Source organism: Pleurodeles waltl, chromosome 4_1 (assembly GCF_031143425.1).
Source record: "Pleurodeles waltl isolate 20211129_DDA chromosome 4_1, aPleWal1.hap1.20221129, whole genome shotgun sequence".
Taxonomy (NCBI): domain Eukaryota; kingdom Metazoa; phylum Chordata; class Amphibia; order Caudata; family Salamandridae; genus Pleurodeles; species Pleurodeles waltl.
Window position 1 is genome coordinate 44,049,363 of NC_090442.1, and position 5,606 is coordinate 44,054,968.

Genomic DNA, 5,606 nt, shown 5'->3' on the forward strand with positions numbered 1-5,606 from the left:
ACCCCCAGTGTGTGCTTCAGGACTGGACTAGGGATGCCTATTGACAGCCTGTGGTACTGCAGCCTGGTGTCTACAGGGTGGTACAGGAGGGCCGGACTAGGGACACCTTGTGACGGCCTGAGGTACTGCAGCCTTGCGCACAAAGAGTGTGCTGCAGGAGGACTGGACTAGGGACGCCTAGGGATGGCCTATGGTACTACAGTCTGGTGAACACAGAGTGTGCTAATGGAGGACTGGACTAGGGACGTCTAGTGATGGTCTGTGGTACTACAGCGTGGCGTGTGCAGAGTGTGCTGCAGGAGGACTGGACTAGGGACAACTTGTGATGGCCTGAAGTACTGTAGCCTGGCACACAAAGAGTGTGCTGCAGGAGGACTGGACTAGGGACGCCTAGTGACAGCCTATGGTACTCAGTCTGCTGTACACAGAGTGTGCTGCATGGAGGACTGGACTAGGGACGCCTAGTGATGCTCTGCGGTACTGCAGCCTGGCGTGTGCAGGGTGTGCTGCAGGAGGACTGGCCTAGGGACGCCTAGTGACGGCCTGTGGTACTGCAGCCTGGCGTGTGCAGGGTGTGCTGCAGGAGGACTAAACTAGGGACGCCTAGTGATGCTCTGTGGTACTGCAGCCTGGTGTCCACAGAGCGCGCTGCAGGAGGATGTCACTAGGGCCCCTCCCCCACTTTTTTGTTTTAGGTTTCTTGCTGTTCTAAACCCTATTTGGTGATAATCATTGCCATCACTTCGGCCTATGGAACAGCCTTCTGTGCTAAGTCTACCAAGGCATGAGTCTTGTACGGCTTCTCGCTATGTAAATAAGCACGCCTCCTGTCCAGAACGAGACACAAGTCTTATATGTTTCCTCACAATGTAAATAATCACATCTCCTGTCTGTAACCAGGCAGCACCAGACTGATGCCAACCCTACTTTTATAACCAAGGTGGGGTGGTGTGTCTGTTATGTTCTGATAGAGACTTCTAGACGCATATTCCTCACCTTTTGAATATACCCTATGCTAAAACTACCGGTTTTAAAAGCTGTGAAGGCTGCTTCTATGACAGATCCCCATCAGGTGTGCTTGTGGTATTTGGGGTCGAGCAGAACTCCACGGCCTACAGCGACTGTGCACCGATGAATGCAAAGGCCATCTGGGACCATCAGGCAAAACTTTCCGTCACTAAGCCTAGAAGACTCCTTGCCGAGACCGCTACAATGCGCACTCTCGGTCCAAGGTTTGGTCTCAGTCTCATTCCCCCTCCAAGGGTCGCTGAAATTGTTCACAAGGCTGATCTTCATCGAATTCCAAGTTATGTGGTAAGAAAAAGTATAAAAAGTGGAAGCTGGATTCGGCCTCCTCTCGCCACTTGCATTGACCTGAGCGAGTGTGCAGGCAGTGCCATACCTCTCAATCTCTTGCTCCTGAGGTCGCTCAACTATAAAGCCGATCCCGCAATTGGTTCTGGAACAACCAGAGATTCCAGTCACCCCACAACATATCGAAGAGTTCTGCAAAGCCATGCTCTGGTGCTTCAGTTCCCTACAGACTCTCTCTGGCACACCTTCAGGCCCTAAGGAACTGAGAGGTCTTCTATCTGGAATACCCCGGTATGTTCACCCTCTGTGCCCGTTGGACCTTCTGAGTCTGTCACAACACCTCGAACTCCAGCCAACACCCTTCCTCTGGTACCATAGCCCACACCAATCCCTGGGACTTCAAAGCTGGCTACAGAGCCACCCATAGTATTTTCTGACTCTGAATCAGGCCTGGTCCTACTTCAGCCAACATAGCACCAAATGACTGCTAAGGCACCGCCTTCTCCACTTGTTCTACCGCCTCCACAACACACCTTATATACACATTTTGGTGCATACTCTGACGATGATCATGAAGCAGATGAAAAGTTGCGTCATGATAAATTATATGATGACTTGCTAGAGGCTAGTGGGCTTGATACCTCCCCTGAAATGAGCATTCTGTTACCCCCTGGTCCATCCAAAGATGAGTCCACATCTTAGGCCATGGTGATTCGTAGGGTGGCCAAAGTCCTTGACCTCCAGCTCCTCACCTTGGAGGTCAAGCTAATGTTTTGACAAAGGTGCTTCATTTATTAGGGGCATGAGCCAAGACTAGTTCTGGTCCCTTGGTCAACTGTTGTAGGAAGATGGCTCTGTGCATACTATCTCAAAGGGAGAGGTAGTGTGCACAGAGTCCAGGGGTTCCTCTTAGAGGTTGATAGTGGCAATAATAGATATTAATGCTCTATTTGTGGTAGTGTGGTCGAGCAGAAGGCTTATCAGAGGGTAGTGTTAAGCATTTGTTGTACACACACAAGCAATAAATTAGAACACACACTCAAAGACTTAACTCCAGGCCAATAGGTTTTTATATAGGAAAATATTCTTTTGTTAATTTATTTTAGAACCACAAGATTCAGATTTCAAGTAAGTACATAAATTGTAAGGTACTTGGCACAGGTAAATATAGAACTTTGAATGAAAACAGTAATGTACACAGTTTGGCATAAAATGGCAATAAGCTATTTTAAAAGTGGACACTGAAAAATTCAACAGTTCCTGGGGGAGGTAAGTAAAGGTTAGTTTGTCAGGTAAGTAAAGCACTTACAAGTTCAGTCTCTGGGCCATGGGCAGCCCACTGTTGGGAGTTCAAGTTAACCCCAAACACCCAGCACCAGCAACACAGGTCCGGTCAGATGCAGAGGTCAAGGAGGGGCCCAAATAACATAGGCGTCTATGGATACAAGGGGTGCTCCGGTTCTAGTCTGCTAGCAGGTAAGTACCTGCGTCCTCTGGGAGCAGACCAGGGGGGTTTGTAGAGCACTGGGGGGTCCCAAACAGGCACACAAAATCCACCCTCAGTAGCACAGGGGCGGCCGGGTTCAGTGTGCTAACAAGGCGTCGGGTTTTGTATTGGAATCAATGGAGGGACCCGGGGGTTACTCTGGTGATGCAGGCAGGGCACAGGGGGGCTTCTCGGGCCAGCCACCGACTGGGCAAAGATGAGGGCTGCCTGCTGGTCACTCCTGCACTAGTAGTTGGTTCCTCTCGGGCCTGGAGGCTGTGGGTGCAGTGCTTCTTCCAGGCGTCGGGTTATTTGTTACCGGGCAGTCGTGATCCGGGGGATCCTCTGGATTCTCTCTGCAGGCGTTGTTGTGGGGGTGCAGGGAGGTCATGGGGGTGCAGGGAGGTCATCGCAGGGTGGACACGTTGTGGGAGTCGCCTGGTGGTCCTTTCTGCAGTGTTGGTTTCTCTGGACACGGGCCGGGAGGGTCGGGTACAGAGTGTTGGGGATTCACGCTTTAGGAGTGAGGTGGGAGTCCCTTTAAAGATGGTTTCTTATTTGTTGCTTTGGACAGAGCCGCTGTCCATGGGAGTTTCTTGGTCCATTGGGTTTACAGGGCAGTCCTGTGAGAAAGTAGCCTCTTTCTAGCCTTGTTACCCCCACTTTTGGCCTGTTTGTGAGTGTATGTCAGGGTGTTTTCACCGTCTCACTGGGATCCTGCCAGCCAGGGCCCAGTGCTCATAGTGAAAACCCTATGTTTTCAGTATGTTTGTTATGTGTCACTGGGACCCTGCTAGCCAGGACCTCAGTGCTCATAAGGTTGTGACCTATATGTATGTGTTACCTGTGTTATGACTAACTGTCTCACTGAGGCTCTGCTATCCAGAACCTCAGTGGTTATGCTCTCTCATTTCTTTCCAAATTGTCACTAACAGGCTAGTGACCAATTTCACCAATTTACATTGGCATACTGGAACACCCTTATAATTCACTAGTATATGGTACTGAGGTACCCAGGGTATTGGGGTTCCAGGAGATCCCTATGGGCTGCAGCATTTCTTTTGCCACCCATAAGGGAGCTCTGACAATTCTTACACAGCCATTTACCACTGCACTTAAGTAACTTATAAGTCACCTATATGTCTAACCTTTACCTGGTAAAGGTTGGGTGCTAAGTTACTTAGTGTGTGGGCACCCTGGCACTAGCCAAGGTGCCCCCACATTGTTCAGGGCAAATTCCCCGGACTTTGTGAGTGCGGGGACACCATTACACGCGTGCACTACACATAGGTCACTACCTATGTGTAGCTTCACAATGGTAACTCCGAATATGGCCATGTAACATGTCTATGATCATGGAATTGCCCCCTCTATGCCATCCTGGCATAGTTGGCACAATCCCATGATCCCCCGGGTCTCTAGCACAGACCAGGGTACTGCCAAACTGCCTTTTCAGGGGTTTCACTGCAGCTGTTGCTGCTGCCAACCCCTCAGACAGGTTTCTGCCCTCCTGGGGTCCAGCCAGGCTTGGCCAAGGAAGGCAGAACAAAGGACTTCCTCAGAGAGAGGGTGTAACACCCTCTCCCTTTGGAAAAAGGTGTTAAGGCAGGGGAGGAGTAGCCTCCCCCAGCCTCTGGAAATGCTTTCATGGGCACAGATGGTGCCCATTTCTGCATAAGCCAGTCTACACCGGTTCAGGGACCCCTCAGCCCTGCTCTGGCGCGAAACTTGACAAAGGAAAGGGGAGTGACCACTCCCCTGACCTGCACCTCCCCTGGGAGGTGCCCAGAGCTCCTCCAGTGTGCTCCAGACCTCTGCCATCTTGGAAACAGAGGTGCTGCTGGCACACTGGACTGCTCTGAGTGGCCAGGGCCAGCAGGTGACGTCAGAGACTCCTTCTGATAGGCTCCTTCAGGTGTTGCTAGCCTATCCTCTCTCCTAGGTAGCCAAACCCTCTTTTGTGGCTATTTAGGGTCTCTGCTTTGGGGAATTCCTTAGATAACGAATGCAAGAGGTCATCAGAGTTCCTCTGCATCTCTCTCTTCACCTTCTGCCAAGGAATCGACTGCTGACCGCGCTGGAAGCCTGCAAAACTGCAACAAAGTAGCGAAGACGACTACTGCGACACTGTAGCGCTGATCCTGCCGCCTTCTCGACTGTTTTCCTGGTGGTGCATGCTGTGGGGGTAGTTTGCCTCCTCTCTGCACTAGAAGCTCCGAAGAAATCTCCCGTGGGTCGACGGAATCTTCCCCCTGCTACCGCAGGCACCAAAGAACTGCATCACCGGTCCTCTGGGTCTCCTCTCAGCACGACGAGCGAGGTCCCTTGAACTCAGCAACTCTGTCCAAGTGACTCCCACAGTCCAGTGCCTCTTCAGTCCAAGTTTGGTCAAGGTAAGTCCTTGCCTCCCCACGCCAGACTGCATTGCTGGGAACCGCGTGTTTTGCAGCTACTCCGGCTCCTGTGCACTTTTCCATGATTTCCTTTGTGCACAGCCAAGCCTGGGTCCACGGCACTCTAACCTGTATTGCACGACCTCCTGAGTTGTCCTCCGGCGGCGTGGGACTCTCTTGTGCAACTTCGGGTGAGCACTGTTTCACTCCACTTTGTAGTGCCTGTTCTGGCACTTCTGAGGGTGCTGCCTGCTTCTGAGAGGGCTCCTTGTCTTGCTGGATGCCTCCTCTGTCCCCTCACGCAATTGGCGACATTCTGGTCCCTCCTGGGCCACAGCAGCATCCAAAAACCCTAAACCGCAAGCTTGCAGCTAGCAAGGCTTGTTTGCGATCTTTCGGCGGGAAAACACTTC